Here is an 18,146-nt window from a genome sequence, read left to right as displayed (position 1 = left end):
CCCCCAAGTGATTAATGTCAGCAAACATTAAGCTTAACCCAAATTAAACGTCCCTCAGGTCATAAATATAAGGCTGAGAGTCAAAGGTGTTTCCTCCTACCCATCCAGGTCCCCTGGGACATACAACCACCAGGCCAACTTTGCCAGGCTTCCCACCAGGGAGACGAACTTGGAGAATCAATAATATACTTATTTCCATCTGATGATGATGTTTGCCACTTAATCCATACTTCTTGCCCACTTTTTTTTGTGCTCAACTCATGGTTTCACTAGATGGATTTAGGCTATAGAGTTTTTTCTCCATATTAGATGCCCATATTAGCTGCAGACTGATAATCATGCTAACGTTAGCCCATGTTCCATGCCAAACTAGTTGACACCCTGAAAAGGAAAAACAGTGAGAAAAATACATTAGTTTCACATGCACATTTTGCTGAGTTGTTCATAACAAAAGCATTCATCACCCTGACTCCTATCTCATTTCCCACATCAAATCCACCTGACCCTACTTTGTATGTATTTTTTCTTTTTAAAAACTGTTTTATTTATTTATTTATTTATTGGTGGCACCCTGCAGCTTGAGGGATCTCAGTTCCCTCACCAGGGATCGAACCTGCGCCCCCTGCAGTGGAAGCGCAAAGTCTTAACCTCTGTACCACCAGGGAAGCCCCCGTATGTGTCTTCTCTCATAGCACTCATCTTCTAACAAGTGACAAATTAAATATTCAAATATGTCTTTGTTACTTTCTGTCTTCACATTCCCACCACCTCCATTAGAATATAAACTCCAGAAGGACAATAATCTTTTTTTTTGTTCACTGATGAATCTCAACCACCAGGAACCCAACTGGTGCTCTAGACAGTCTCTATCAAGTGAATGAATTGGATTTTTCCCAATAGGCAAACAGTTTTGTCAGAGAGCAACAAAAGAGTCCAATCCAATCTCCTATATTCTCTTTTCTCTTAGAGAGAAGCAAGTGGCCCAGGAACTTCTCCTACATGCTTCCTTGCCTTGCTCTTTCTTCTGACTTTTTTTTTTAAAACACCTTTATTGGAGTATAACTGCTTTACAATGGTGTGTTAGTTTCTGCTTTATAACAAAGTGAATCAGCTATACATTCACATATACGTATATCCCCATATCTCTTCCCTCTTGCATCTCTCTCCCACCCTCCCTATCCCTCCCCTCTAGGTGGACACAAAACACCAAGCTGATCTCCCTGTGCTATGCAGCTGCTTCCCACTAGCTATCTATTTTACATTTGGTAGTATATATAGGTCAATGTTACTCTCTCACTTCGTCCCAGCTTACCCTTCCCCTTCCCTGTGTCCTCAAGTCCATTCTCTACGTCTGTGTCTTTATTCCTGTCCTGCCCCTAGGTTCTTCAGAACCATTTTTTTTCCCTTAGATTCCATATATATGTGTTAGCATATGGTATTTGTTTTTCTCTGACTTACTTCACTCATATGACAGTCTCTAGGTCCATCCACCTCACTACAAATAATTCAATTTCATTTCTTTTTACAGCTGAGTAATACTCCATTGTATATATGTGCCACATCTTCTTTATCCATTCATCTGTCGATGAACACTTAGGTTGCTTTCATGTCCTGGCTATTGTAAATAGAGCTGCAATGAACATTGTGGTACATGACTCTTTTTGAATTATGGTCTTCTCAGGGTATATGCCCAGTAGTGGGATTGCTAGGTCATATGGTAGTTCTATTTGTAGTTTTTTAAGGAACCTCCATACTGTTCTCCATAGTGGCTGTATCAATTTACATTCCCATCAACAGCACAAGAGGGTTCCCTTTTCTCCACACCCTCTCCAGCATTTATTGTTTGTAGATTTTTTGATGATGGCCATTCTGACCTTTGTGAGGTGATACCTCATTGTAGTTTTGATTTGCATTTCTCTAATGATTTGTGATGTTGAACATCCTTTCATGTGTTTGTTGGCAGTCTGTATATCTTCTTTGGAGAAATGTCTGTTTAGGTCTTCTGCCCATTTTGGGATTGGGTTGTTTGTTTTTTGGATATTGAGCTGCATGAGCTTCTTGTATATTTTGGAGATTAATCCTTTGTCAGTTGTTTCATTTGCAAATATTTTCTCCCATTCTGAGGGTTGTCTTTTCATCTTGTTTATGGTTTCCTTTGCTGTGCAAAAGCTTTTAAGTTTCATTAGGTCTCATTTGTTTATTTTGTTTGTTTGTTTGTTTGTTTTGTTTTGTTTTGTTTTTTGCATTACGCGGGCCTCTCACTGTTGTGGCCTCTCCCGTTGCGGAGCACAGGCTCCGGACGCGCAGGCTCAGTGGCCATGGCTCACGGGCCCAGGCGCTCCGCGGCATGTGGGATCTTCCCAGACCGGGGCACGAACCCGTGTCCCCTGCATCGGCAGGCGGACTCTCAACCACTGCGCCACCAGGGAAGCCCCCATTTGTTTATTTTTGGGTTTATTTCCATTTCTCTAGGAGGTGGGTCAAAAAGGATCTTGCTGTGATTTATGTCATAGATTGTTCTGCCTATGTTTTCCTCTAAGAGTTTTATAGTGTCTGGTGTTACAGTTAGGTCTTTAATCCATTTTGAGTTTATTTTTGTGTATGGTGTCAGGGAGTGTTCTAATTTCATTCTTTTACATGTAGCTGTCCAGTTTTCCTAGCACCACTTATTGAAGAGGCTGTCTTTTCTCCATTGTATATTCTTGCCTCCTTTATCAAAGATAAGATGACTATATGTCTGTGGGTTTTTCTCTGGGCTTTCTATCCTGTTCCATTGATCTATATTTCTGTTTTTGTGCCAGTACCATACTGTCTTGATTACTGTAGCTTTGTAGTATAGTCTGAAGTCTGGGAGCCTGATTCCTCCAGCTCTGTTTTGCTTTCTCAAGATTGCTTTGGCTATTTGGGGTCTTTTGTGTTTCCTAACAAATAGTGAAATTTTTTGTTCTTGTTCTGTGAAAAATGCCATTGGTAGTTTGATAGGGATTGCATTGAATCTGTAGATTGCTTTGGGTAGTATAGTCATTTTCACAATGTTGATTCTTCCAATCCAAGAACATGGTATATCTCTCCATCTATTTGTATCATCTTTAATTTCTTTCACAGTGTCTTATAGTTTTCTGCTTATAGGTCTGTTTTCTCCTTAGGTAGGTTTATTCCTAGGTATTTTATTATTTTTGTTGCAATGGTAAATGGGAGTGTTTCCTCAATTCCTCTTTCAGATTTTTCATCATTAGTGTATAGGAATGCCAGAGATTTCTGTGCATTAATTTTGTATCCTGCTACTTTACCAAATTCATTGTTTAGCTCTAGTAGTTTTCTGGTAGCATCTTTAGGATTGTCTACGTATAGTATCATTTCATCTGCAAACAGTGACAGTTTTACTTCTGTTTTTCTGATTTGAATTCCTTTTATTTATTTTTCTCCTCTGATTGCTGTGGTTAAAATTTCCAAAACGATGTTGAATAATAGTGGTGAGAGGGGGCAACCTTGTCTTGTTCCTGATCTTAGAGGAAATGGTTTCAGTTTTTCACCATCGAGAATGATGTTGGCTGTGGGTTTATCATATATGGCCTTTATTAGGTTGAGGTAAGTTCCCTTTATGCCTACTTTCTGGAGGGTTTTTTATCATAAATGGGTGTTGAATTTTGTTGATAGCTTTTTCTGCATCTATTGAAATGATCATATGGTTTTTCTCCTTCAATTTGTTAATATGGTTTATCACATTGATTGATTTGTGTATATTGAAGAATCCTTGCATTCCTGGGATAAACCCCACTTGATCACAGTGTATGATCCTTTTAATGTGCTGTTGGATTCTGTCTGCTAGTGTTTTTTTTAAGGATTTTTGCATCTATGTTCATCAGGGATATTGACCTGCTGTTTTCTTTTTTTGTGACATCTTTGTCTGGTTTTGGTACCAAGGTGATGGTGGCCTTGTAGAATTAGTTTGGGAGTATTCCTCCCTCTGGTATATTTTGGAAGAGTTTGAGAAAGGTAGATGTTAGCTCTTCTCTAAATGTTTGATAGAATTTGTCCTTGAATCCATCTGGTCCTGGGCTTTTGTTTGTTGGAAGATTTTTAATCAGAGTTTCAATTTCAGTGCTTATGATTAGTCTGTTTATATTTTCTATTTTTTCCTGGTTCAGTCTCAGAAAGTTGTGCTTTTCTAAGACTTTGTCCATTTCTTACAGGTTTTCCATTTTATTGGCATAAAGTTGCTTGTAGTATTCTCTCATGATCCTTTGTATTTCTGCAGTGTCAGTTGTTACTTATCCTTTTTCATTTCTAATTATATTGATTTTAGTCTTCTCCCTTTTATTCTTGATGAGTCTGTCTAATGTTTATCAATTTTGTTTATCTTCTCAAAGAACCAGCTTTTAGTTTTATTGATCTTTGCTCTCATTTCCTTCATTTATTTCTGATCTAACCTTTATGATTTCTTTCTTTTTGCTAACTTTGTGGGGGGGGTTGTTTTTCTTCTTCTTCTTTCTCTAATTGCTTTAGGTGTCAGGTTAGGTTGTTTATTTGAGATGTTTCTTGTTTCCTGAGGTAGGATTGTATTGCTATAAACTTCCCTCTTAGAACTGCTTTTGCTGCATCCCATAGGTTTTGGGTCATCATGTTTTCATTGTCATTTGTTTGAGGTATTTTTTGATTTCCTCTTTGATTTCATCAGTGGTCTCTTCGTTATTCAGTAGTGTATTGTTTTGCCTCCATGTGTTTGTATTTTTCACAGATTTTTTTTCCTATAATTGATATCTAGTCTCTTAGCATTGTGGTCAGAAAAGATACTTGATATCACTTCAATTTTCTTAAATTTACCAAGGCTTGATTTGTGACCCAATATATGATCTATCCTGGAGAATGTTCCATGAGCACTTGAGACTTTCCTCTGACTTCTGATTTAATCTTTGCTTCCAATTCTAATTTGATTAATTGGCTTTAACCTAAGTCTTTCCCAGGAATCTGTTTGCTATTTTTTTATATCCGAGTGACAATCAATCATGTGGCATTTTTCAAGTAGCGTTTCTGTACTTATCCTTCAATTTCTAACTTGTCCCAAATGTCTCCTTCTGTATTACCTTTTAATCCTCAGTTTATGGCACTGGCCTTTGATACCTTGTTCAAGTACATATTGTTTAGAAGACACTGTACAGCCTCCTGGGTACTAGAGTGGTAACAAGTGGTTTAGATCACTCTACCCCATTGAATCAGAGCCAAACAACAAAGCTGTTTGAATCAATTTCAGAATTTTTTTTCTCCAACAGTGGGTGACACTGAACTGATTTTAAGCACGTCTCACCAAATCCACATCATTACATGAGTGCAATATAATGAACTCATTTTGTAGCAGCATTGCTATATTCACACAAACAAGCACCACAGCCACCGTGTGTAGACCATGCTCTACCTTACTGTCTGAAAACACTTGAAAACCTCTTCTGATCCAAAACTGGCAGCAGTCTGGCTCCCAAATGACTTCCCTCCATTGATTTTCTTGGGTAAGTAGTTTCCAACCCTACCTGAGAGATTAAAAGAAAAGGAGAAGAATTTCTCCTCAAAAGATAAGGTACAAGGATTGCTGACACTATATTTTCATCTGCTACATTGAGCCATATTTGTCATATCCACTGAAGTATATTACAGATTATTTAGTATTTTTAAAATATTCTATTTTTTTTCATCACAGTGGAAGGAAATCTCAGAGCAAAGGATATGAAGATTAGCAAAGTCACTCTTATATGACTTATTCCATCTTGATGAAAGCTTAAACATTCAGTAAGTGTCTTTCATCATCCTCCTTTTCAAGTCTAGCAGTCAGTCATTATAGTGCTAAAAACTCTAGGAAATTGAAAAGATATTAAACACGTTTTTTGTTGTCAAGGCCCATAATCCAGTTAAAAGAACAAAGCATGTTTTCATGAAAAAATTATATTGTGAATAGTACAAGGTAATATACCATATATTATATATATACTATATATATAATATATGTGTATATATATATACATATACTATGACTCAGAGAAAAGGGAAAGTTGAGCTTAGGTTAAGCTGATTAAGAGTGGAATAATTTGAGTAGGTGAAATGAGGTCTGCATCTTCAGAATTAGCTCTCATTAAATCAATGGCGTGGAGAAGCATGAGTATTCACAGAAAGCAGCAGAGGTAATAGGGCTCAGTGGACAAATGTCCACATGGCAGATGGCTGGTTGAGGTCACAGGGTTAATTACTTCATCCGTCCCTTTGTTAATTCCCGATATCAATAAATTGTTTACTGAGTGCGTTTAATATACCAGAGGCCCTGCTGAGTGGGTGCAGGGAATACAAGAGTGAACCAAACAGAAATAATCCCTGCCCTCATGGGGCTTACATTTTACTAGAAGAGACAGAAGCTAAACAAGTTCACTAATTAAATATTATGTTAGGTGCCAGAAAAGAAAGAAGCAGGTTTCTATAAGATTGAGGAGAGTTGGGGGAGAACATTCCAGGAGAGGGAACAGCAAATGGGAAACCTCTGTGGTGTGAAGAACTCAACGCGTTGTGACAGTAGAAGCAGACTGGGGTGACCGCAGGGGTACAGACAAGATGAAGCAACACAAAGTGAGGTCACAGTGCTTGTCACAACCCAAGCCTTCCATGGCAAATGGGTCCAGGGCAATGCGGTAAGGAGCTTGGTGTTTATTCTAAGAGTAACTGGCACACTCTGGAGTATGTTAAGCCATTAATTGGCATAATGAATTTATGCTTAAAAGAAATCACGCATGCTGATGTGTGGAATGGAATGGAGGGGATGTAAGCAGAAATCAGGATACCAGTTACGTGACTCCAGAGGTAGGATGCTGACTCCTGGAGGTGGTTTCCAGAGAAAAGGCCATGATTTGGGTATGAGAGGGGATCCTTGACAGTATTCCAGGGAAATGTTTACCCATTTTTATTCTTGTGGGAAATACCCATGTCTGCAGGCACAGAGGAGATGCAGTGGGGAGGGAGGACATTGAGATAAAAGAGGGACAAAAGGGAATATTAAAAGAATACAATCCTGAAGGACACAGAGACGCCAACTGGAAGGGTTAGCCTTGGAAATGAGATCCTTCTTACTCTAAGATGGTTGGAAAGGAAGACAGATAGCTGGCTACGGAGAGAAAGCATGAGTTTGTGGTACATCCACAAGCAGAACGTCACAACTGCTGTGTTCCAGGACATCCACCCATTTTTTAACCGACACTCGACTGGCCCTGTGACTAAAACTGGTAGAACGCATCTCGGTACTTAGTAGAGCATAGGTTCTTCTGTCTCGATGCAGAAAGAATTCAGTAAGGGACAGAGTGACAGGTAAGGAAGAGTTTATTAGAATAGGAGGCTTGTGAGAAATACAAGCTGGCAGGCAAGAGAGTGCCACATTGAGAACTTAGTGGGCTACAGTTTTATAATCAAAAGGAAAGTGGGGAGGGGGAGAAGACCACCTTCTTCCTCATTTTTGAGTAGATGTCGAGCTTCCATCATCAGCCCGTGCCCCTCGTCCACGTTGGGCGGGGGAGTTTTCTTGTCCCTACATGGTCAAACTGGGACTGTCATGGTGCCGTGGAAATGAGCAAAAAGTTGGTAACATATGCTAAAATATGGTAAATCTTCTCAGATTTCAGTGTAAAGTCACCTTTTCCTTATATTTTTGTTTTTAGTGTGCCCAGAAGAGCATGTCCTAGGAATCATTAGCTTACTGAGCTCACTGGGCAGGATGTGGGTCTCAGGCCACCATTGTTGTATTGTTTGGGGGCATGTCTCATGCTTCTGTTGCATGGTCTTGTTGCTAAACAAGCCTGCTTGGTTTTGTGGTTAAGCAAACCTGCTTTCTTGAGTGATCATCAAGTTACAGGGGTCTCCCATACTGTTTCCTTTACTTAGGATCCGTTAGTGGGATTAACTATTTAATCACCTACTTTGTCCCTTTACTCTGTCCCTACCATGACAAGGTAGAGAGCCTCGCTGTGGCTCCAAAGAAGGTGTCCGGATAGGCTAAATGTCAGTGGACCAGGACCAATGAGGGCTTGAAAAGGACAATGTAATCAGATGGTGACGATTGAAAAAAGGAAGCATTTGTTAAGGAATCATGATAGGATAACCCTCTCGAAGCACAGAGGAGAGCAGAGAGCCTGACAACCCCTCTCCTTCCCAGTGTGTCCAGAAATATGGGAAGGACAGTCCTGAAGTGAATCATCATGGCCTGGCCAGGTCTGGATCAGAAGTGGAGCCCAAACTAGCAAATTATAGACCTGGAATGAAGTCAGAGATTGTAACTCCAAATCCAGACTCTTTTCACAAGGAGAACATTAGGGTAAAAGATTTGCCTGGAGCAGTAATTGTATGCATTGGGATTGAGTGAATTTGGAGGTCTGCAATAAAGCAGCATTAATTTGAGAGGCCAAATGAGTAATAATGAAGAATTTAGCTACCGGAGTTTATGAAATTGACCAAGCCTAAATTCCATTTGGAAAATTGCCATAGTTGCCTCTGCAGGACTCTGACTTGGTTCGTATCAATAGTTGTTCACTCTGGCAAGAAAAAAATAAGCCAAACAAAATATGGGGCTCCCGAAATCGGGCCGCCCAGTGCAGAACTGTTTCACTTGACCACACTTGGATTCTTCCGAGCTCTCTCTCCCACCAATTTTTCAGCCCTATTTCTTACATTTCTGCCCATAACTTTACTCTTCCCTAATAAAATGGCACTAACACATGTCTCTGGAAGGAAGCGAGATCCCCAAGTCCTCATGGCTGGACCACTGTTTTAGAAGACAGCACACCTCTGACTTGATTCCATTTCATTGCCCAGAAACGATAGAGATTTGGGGGGAAAGGGGTTTTACTACAGCTTTAGCTGATGATCGCTTTCAGTAAGGGGGAAATAAATTGGCTCAATAAAGATTTTTGAGCAAAAGAAACAAACAAAAATCTTGCTACGACAGTCCGGTCTCAACGTTAAGGAAATAGCAGCTTAGGATGACAGCTCACCAATCAGGACATCACCTCACCTCCCCCAGGTAAGGTTTTATAGGGTCAGAGTACCATTCCAGGCTAGTTTATACTGTGTTTAAATCTTCTGCAGTCTCTTTGGAACTTAGTTATTCTTGTAACATTCCTATTTCATGTTCATTCAATCTAAAAATGTGGCTTTTCTGAAATGTTACAAGATAGGCACAAATCAGAATGCTACACAGCAGTGGTGGTGTTGGCCGTGTGTGGTTCTATTAGGTTGAGTCAGTTTAGTGCTGGATGAAGAGAAGGACTAAATTAGAATTTTGGATGGCAGAAATAGTCTCCCATCTGGCACTGTAATTACATACTACCTTGACCTTGCTGTTCTAGCACTAGGGTTCCTGAGAAGGAACGCAAGATTTAGGAGATATATATTATTTAGAATATCTTCTTTATCTTTCTGAAAAATAAGCTGTATAAAAGTTATTTTAATATGCCTCTCTCTTTTAAAATGAAATAACTTCCAGACGCCTAAGAAACGTGACCACTTTATGGTCGAAATAAACAGCCGCGATCTGTCTATTTTCACGCATGACATCAGACATTATTTCAACTAGGACACTGTTTCAGTACACTCTTCGGTGAGCCGGTCCCTGGCCTTTTCTTTCAAAGGGTCGGTCTTGGTTGCTGCTGACACGCGGCATTTTCAAAGACTCAAAGTGGTCTTTATTACAACCCTTGACTTCACCTTCTATGCTAACGGGAAATTTCATACAGCTCTAATCTCCCTGCCTCAGCCCAGCAGGAAGCTGTGCTCTGCCTGGTTCGATACTGCCACCTACTGGCAAAATATATTCCGCCCCCCCTTCTCATTTTATTGATTTTTTTCTGGGCTGACACTTAGTGCTTCCTGGAATCCATGTGGAATTAGCTTTTAACTTTCTACCTAAAGCCACAGGCTGAACTTATAACCAAATAAAATCACCATCTGAATCTCTGCTAGTCAAAATCTGTAAGATCTTGCGAAATAGGGCTGAAATCACCCAGGCAAGGTGTAAGCCCATTTTTACTGTCAAATGCAAGCGTGTGTCACCATCCTGCGTTTTCTCAGGCCCTGCCCGCAGGGTGACCCGAAGCAGCCAATAGCCAGGGCCTTCTCTCTGCCCTCTGGTCTCTCCCCCCTCATTGTCCTACTGGGTCTAAGTCTCTAGGTCCCTCCAAAGGGCTACTGCACTCACAGGCGACCAAATAAATGCATTGCTTTTAAACAGAAAAATGGCCCTGATTGTCATTAAATATAACTAGTGCCTTATGTACATTTCATTGGAACCACCAGCTCGAATTAGCCTGTCAGAATTTCACTACTCCTGATGCCAGTGTGTCAAGGGGCACAAACAATCAGCTCAAGAGAGTAAAGAAAAGGCTTGTCACAGCCTTTACAGAATCCTCTTCTCTGAGTTCCATCCCTTTGCATGGTGCCTGATTTATTTCAAATTCTTTTCATGTTTGAAGTGCACGTGTGTGTGTGCGCACGCGCGCGCGTTACCCTTCAAACTTCAAAACCATCGCACGGTAAAACCTTATTTGTTATAAGGGTCCAAGTGCTCTTTTTCTCCTTTGACTCCCCTTCTGCAGCTGAGAATTTATCAAAGGCTGAATCCTAGCCCTTTGTGAGAAAAACAAAGTATGCTGAAAAGAGGATGTAAAATTCACATTGAAACTGGAAAGATCAAACTTGAGGAACATTGACCCAGCACGACTAAATACCGCCAAATCTGAAGGCTTCAGGACTACCCAGAGTAGCTCTTTCCAGGCGGTGAGAAAACAGAAATAAGTCTGTATTTAATGTGGAATCAGAAGAAGAGTCCCTTTGGTGCCATGTCCTGCCTCCAGGAAAAGTCAGTATGATATTGGATCCTTTTGAGAAAAGCTTCAACACACACGCCTCCAAAACAAACGCTTGGAACAGACCCCGCCAGCCGACGGGGGGAATGTTTCCCAAAAGATGCAAATCCACTCCTGCAGTGAGAGCTGGGATTGCTGCAGATCCTAATCCCAAGGATTGTGAGGAAAACTCTTTAAATATTGGAGGAGTGTGCCCCAAAGACACATGTTTTGCGGGATCACGTGCCACGGTTCACCAGCCTTGGGGCCACGACAGGGGAGTCCACGAGTTCCAGAAAAAACAGGCAATCCCACACAAGCCGCTCAGAGGCTGGCAAGTGGGGCGGTGGAGACCCAACCTGGGTCTCTTCCCCTGGAGTCAGCATAAAGGATGCAAGTGTCTCTTCATGCTCAAAAAGCCAATTTTATACCAGCAAATTATGAAAACATCCTCTTTTGTCTTCAAACCCTTTTTCTCCCATGCCGTATCAGTCAGGTATCTCTAGAGAAACAGAACCAATGAGAGAGAGAGAGAGGGAGAGAGACTTATTTTAAGGAATTGGCTTGGGAGATCGTGGAGGCTGGCAGGTCCAGAATCTACAGGGCAGGAGGGCAGGCTGGGCACGCAGGCAGAGCTGATGTTGGGATCCTGAGGCTAAATTCCTTCTTCTGCAGGAGACCTCTTCAGGCCTTCAACTGATTGGATGAGGCCCACCCACATGATGGAGGGTAATGGGCTTTACCTACACCAAACGCAGAGTGATTGCAAATGTTCATCACATCTATGGGGTAACCTCAGAGCACCACCTAGATGGTATGTGATGTAACAACCAGCATCACAGCCCAGCCAAGCTGACATAAAATTCCCCACCACATCCAGGTCCTCTCCGTCTAGGTACCCAAGAGGCTACACGCTGAATAGAAATCTATGTCACTTTCATATCACTTAAGATTCTGAAATATTTAGACGCCGGTTTAAAATATAACTGGATCCATCCTGTTACTTTCTCTCCTCTACCTTTCAACCTTTCTGCTCCATCTGCCTTTCCTGCCTAAAATCTGGCTTGGGGAGAGCTGGTCTCCTTCTGAGGGGTCAGCTGGCCTTCTGGTGAGGCCACAGGCTGGAGTGCCTGCCCCCTGGAAGCCGCCGGAAGGGCACAGCGTGGAGGATCTCCAATGAGCTCTGCCTTGGTCAGGTACCGCCAGGTGTTCACGGCCTGTCTGTCGCAGGGCCTGGCTCTCCTCCACAGGTACGAACAGGCCAGCCAGGGTGGCAAGTTAAATACTAGTGTCTGAATATAGAATCTGAATAGAAGTCAGCAAGTATAACAGGATCTGCTTGGTGATTTTGTTTTAATTCCCAAGAGAAAATAAATGTGCTCATTCCCCCTAGGTATCTCCCACCAGCACTGCAGACAGAGCCCCTCTGTGTCCGGGACCCCAGGCTCTGCGTCGGCAGGCGGCCCAGGTGGCAGCCTCGTGGGGCCCCGAGGCAGAGGTCAGGAGCCCCCTGTACTTCAGAGATCGTGTCTTGCCCTCCACGCGATTTCAGCCCGACTCGGTGCGCAGACCACGGGCAGAGGCTCCACTGCGGGTCCCTGGCTTCCCCGGGCTGCCACGTCCCCCGCCCCCAACGGGGGAGCGCAAAGCGACAGAGTAGCTCACGTTGGCGCACGGATTCAGAGCCCAGGGCAGCCCCGGCCCTAGAGGGACAGGCAGTGCAGCCCACGCCGCTCACACCTGACAGGTGCCAGCAGCGGACCTCATCCCCAAGGCTTCTCGGAGCCCACGGGACGCAGACCCAAGCACGCGTTGCCATGAGACCTGCTCCAGGGGACTTTGGATGCCGAGACAGGACGCCGCTCCCTCACCCCCAGCGGGACGGACTGCAGAGCGGTCACTCCCATACCCCATATCCCTGCCCACACAGCAAATGCTGTTTTTTTATTTTTGAGATTAAGTATTTTTTTTAATTGAAGTAGAGTTGATTTACAAAGTTGTGTTAGTTTTAGGTGCACAGTAAAGTGAATCAGTTATATATATTACATATATATATGTAAATGAGTCATATAATATTTGTCTTTCTCTGTCTGGCTTACTTAGCATGATAATCTCCAGGTCCATCCAGGTTGCTGCGAATGGCATCATTTCCTTCTCCTTTATGGCCAAGTAATATTCCATTATATATGCAAGGATTTCCAGGGTGTGGCACCATGAGACCAGAGCCTAGGAGATGTGGTTAGTGCTGGTCTGGAATCACACGGCAGGTAAGAGGCTGTCATCCTCCGGCTCAGGAGACTGCAGGCGGCCTGCTGGCTGCCCTGGACACGGTGTGGCAGAGGAAGAACATTGCCCTGAGTGACCAAGGCTGCTCAGAGCATTAATACAATACATAATCACTGAGATTCACTATAAACAAAATTAGCTGTGCGTACTGGATAAAGAAAATAGAAGAACCATGAAGGTCACGTGCACACACAGGGAGGAGCAAAGAATTCGGAATTACCGACTTGGTTCTAGGAACAAAGTAATACAAGCAGTCAACCAGGACATACACGGTCCATGAGGAATCGCTGGTCAGGACAATGCGTCACAAACAACAGGCAGGCAACAGAGCCACTGGAGCCTAAGACTGAACGGGCTGTGGATCTAACGTCCAGGAAGCAAATCACTTTAGGTTAACAAAATCAGGCATCATGCCATAAAATTTCTAAAGTAATTGTTATTTGATTTGGAGGTGGTTAGAACATATTCTCTAGTAGATTATTTCTTTATTTTTTTTTTATATTTCTAACAGCTTTGTTGATATCTAATATAGAGTACACTGTGCATATTTAAAGGGTACAATTTAAGAATTTTCACAAGTTTATATCCTGTAATCAATGTTATGAAATAAAAACCATGTGCAAAGTTTCTTTCTGCCCCTTTGAAATCCTTCCCTCCTGCCCCTTTCATTTCACCTCCATCCCCAAGAACCAGTAACCCACTTTCAGTCATTATAGGTGAGTTTGCATCTTAAAGTGAAACCATGCCATATATCCTTCCTGCTTCTTTCATTCAGCATCGTGTTTTGGGATTCATCCATTTGTGGCCCATATCAATAGTGTATTCCTTTTTATTGTTGGATAATATTCCATGGTATGGATATATCTATCCATCCATCTATGGATAGACATTTAGGTTTTCTTCAGTTTGAGGCTCTTGCAAATAAAACTGCTATGAACGTGTGTACAAATGTTTGCAAGGACGTGTTCTTTCATTTCTCTGAATACCTAAGAGTAGGATGCCTGGGTTATGTGGGAGGTGTATGTTCAAGTTTTTGAGAAGCTGCTGAATCCTTTTGCAAAGTGATTGTACCATTTTACAGTCACACCAGTGCTGTATGAGGGTTTCAGGTCCTCCACAACCTTGTCAGCACTTGCATGGTCATTCATTTTCATGTAAGATAGTCTATAAGGTATGTCTCACAGTGGTTTTAATTTTCAGTTCCCTTAAACCTAGTAGCTTTAAGCATGTCTTCATGAGCTTCTTTCCAATGGTTTCATTGACTTCTCTCATCGATTGATCTTATAGTCAACCACTAATAACTTTTTGGCTTTACTATCACAAGTTGTCATTTATTTTGCATAGATGCTCAAGGTGTAGTTTTCTTCCAACCTCTATTATTTACTGTGGAACACACAGTATAATATCCATTGTCCATTAGTTGCAAGACAACTCTTCTAGGTAAAAATGAACCAAAATAAAATTTTAGAGTTTTATATTCAAATTCATTTGAGAAATAAACTTTCCATATATTGCTTTATCAGAGAGAAAAATGTGCTCTCACTTAAGAAATATATTTTCTCATTAAAGTCAACCTAAATGCAATAAACATTAGTTTTAAATCATTTGGAAGAAGGCTTGAACAACTCTTACACTGCACCTAAATTTATACCTAATTTTCTTGGGTATAATTTCTAAGTTCAAAGGTTTTTCATAAAGATTTTTAAAATACTTTTCTGCCGATATTTATGCTTTGTCTCACCATAGCTACTACCTTTACAACATTTAAATGCTCCATTCTTTCTATTCTTAGTCATTTCTAAGTTTCCCAAGGCTGATTTTATCAGTGTGAGGATAAATAAGTTCCAGTGGCTGAATAATTGAACACATATCCCCCATGTATACATGTGTTTGAATATGTGAGAGAAAGAGAAATAAAGAACAAGCTATATTTCCTTTCAAAAATATTATTGTAAACATGTAAATCCAGTAAGTGAGACTTTACACATTTGGTATCCTCTACTAGTAAACTACATCGAAATAATAACAATAAATATATTTTCCCAGCCATATAAAAGGTCAAATAAACATTCATAATTGCAAAACATCCCAGTTACAACAATAATAAAACAAGCAATAAAGAGTCACATTTCTGCAATATGCCTTTTGTATGCTCATCAATCAGCTGTTATTTCTCTCATCTGATGATACTGTTTAAATATGTGAGTGTATTGTGAAGTCTTTAAGATTCTTCACTGACTATAGCTAAATACTTTCATTGTAGTAATGTAAAGTTTTACGGCAAAGTAGAGAAATGAATTGTTCAAAAATGAAAAAAAAAAGAAGTCTTTCCAGGAAAGCACTGAGGCAGGGAACACGAGGGGAGAGGTGAAGAGGGGAATCAGAGAAAATGATGAAAAGTAAATAAGGTGTCAGAAAGCCAAGAAAGCGTTTAAAGAGGTGGAAACGAAGAGTCCATGGGAGGATAAAAGAAGAAAAGTGTCCAAGTATATTTTGAAAATTAGGCCAAAGACTAAATTAGTCCAAAGAGTTCAAAATTACGCTGAAGATTAAAGAGAACTTCTCTCACTCAGGTCTTAAGTTAGAGGTCATCCCCGCCCGTAGCCTGCCCAGCACCTGGGCAGCAGGGGCCAACAGAAGAGAGTCTGCACAGACCTGGAGAGCAGACTTGTGGTTGCCAAGGAAGGGGGCGGGGGTGAGGGAGGGATGGATTGGGAGGTTGGGGTCGGCAGATGCAAACTATTGTATCTAGAATGGATAAACAACAAGGTCCTCCTGTCGAGCACAGGGAACTCTATTCAATATCCAGGGATAAACCATAATGGGAAAATATATATATGTATATATGTATAACTGAGTCACTTTGCTGTACAGCAGAAATTACCACAACCTTGTAAGTCAGCCATACTTGGATAAAATTAAAAAAGAAGAAGACAGCGTCTATTCCTGTGCCCACCAAAGAGTAATGTGCTTCTGTGGTCGTCCTCCCTCCCTTCCCTGCCCCTCCTCCCCCTACACGGTGGCAGCAGGTGTGAAAGAAGGCGCTCTGGGCACAGCAAGCCAGTGACGGAAGCATTCCAAGTCAGAGTTTCAATAATACTGCAGCCTCTTGACCCGGCTGCTGAAGACCTTGTCATAACAGTGTGTATTGAATCAAATTATTATGACATGCATCTCAAAACCTCTGACGTCACAAACAAGCAGGCGTGCCTGCTAAGTGGTGCATGGCCATGATAAGGTTTGCCTCTCTCTACACTGGTGCTCCCTGAGCATTGGAGGGGAATAGAAATGTAAGGGTAACAGAAGCTGTCTGTGCACAGCTCTTCAAATGAACCAGGTATGGCTGGGAGTCCCTGGTTGAAAGGATAGCCCTCTCTCTCAGCCTCGGAGGGACGTTTGCCAACCAAAACGCCAAATAATCGTTGTTAGGATCATAACAATAAGGCAAACATAACTGAATTTGGATGGAGCGTTTTAAAATGTTGTAAAGCAGGCTGCTCTGCCATCTTGTGGTTGATATTATGCAAAGAAAATCTTCTGTTCAAAATTGACACACAAAACTTGATCTTTATTTCTTGAGAGGATGGTGTCCGTATTCCAAGAAGGAATGCTCCAGAGAACTGAACTAAGAAGAGGGGGTGGCAGGGGTCTTCAACTTAGCCCAACTTCAACCATCCCCATGGGCTCTTCAACACTTACTTGGAACTCTCAATAAAAATTCATGAGAAACATGTTACTCATCAAATTTATTGATTCACTTATTTTGAGTGTACAGTTCAATGGATTTTGACAAATGCAACCAAAACTGTCGCTACCACCACCACCACAAATAAAATGTTCCATTACCCCCCAAATTTCCCTCGTGCCTGTTTGCCACGCTGCCCCCCCATACCAGCCCTAACCACGGATACGCTTTCTTTTATATTATGCCAGGTTTCAAATTTTTGATAAATTGAAACATACAATATATTTGCTTTGCTTCCTGACTTCTTTAACTCACCATAATGATTTGGAGATTTACCCATGTTGCATGTACCATGAACTTAATCTTTTTTCTTGCTGAGTAGTATTCCATTGTATGGATATACCATATTTTGTTTATTCGTTCTTTACCTGGTGGATGTCTAGGTAGTTTCAGTTTGGGGTAATTATAAATAAGTCAGTCAACATTTGTACACAAGTCTTTTCATTTCTCTTGAAATGCCTTGGAGCAAATTCACAAGGTCATATCGTGAGTGTATAATAACTTTATAAGAAGCTGCCTGAACTTGCTCCAAGGTGGTTATATCATTTTATCTTCCAACCAGCAGTGTATGACTGTACCTGTTGCACCACATCCATGCCGACAGTGGACACCTCGCTTTAGCTGACAGAGCAAGTATCCTGGAATATCTCTCTACGGTTTCAGGATGCGTTGTCCTGTTTACTAATGATACGCATCACACCTGTGAAATAAGATTCATATTTTATGGCAAGACAAGAAAAATTTAAACATAAAAATTCTTCTCTGCCCTTTGGCCTCTCCTCTCCCTCCACTGCACGTTGTGTATCTGCATTATGCATCAACCAGACCTCCCCCATCAGCAGGAACACCTGCTCAACCATAAACAGCAGCATTCTCCCAACGTCAACACGACGACTCCTTAAAAGTAACCTTCCTTCTTGATCTCGTAAGGGGCCATGTGGCGCTTAGCTCTGGATTGTGTGAACTGTCAATAATACGTACATCCGTTGATGCACAGCTCTCTGTCTCAAAAAACTTATATAAACCGTGTCTTGACTTCTAATGGGTGGAACAGTTCTCAGAGCTCTCTGAGATGCTCTTTCCAGATTACAATCCTCAAATTTGGTTTGAATAAAATTTTCCAATGGTTTCTTAGATCAACTGATTAATTTTTCATCAACACACTACAAGTGTACAGTACACATGAGCAGGTACAGATGTTCAGATAAGTACTTAACAAAGATTCAAAGAATCACATAAGCAGACTTCTGGAA

Source organism: Orcinus orca, chromosome 12 (genome assembly GCF_937001465.1).
Source record: "Orcinus orca chromosome 12, mOrcOrc1.1, whole genome shotgun sequence".
Classification (NCBI taxonomy): domain Eukaryota; kingdom Metazoa; phylum Chordata; class Mammalia; order Artiodactyla; family Delphinidae; genus Orcinus; species Orcinus orca.
This window is presented reverse-complemented; position numbering follows the sequence as displayed.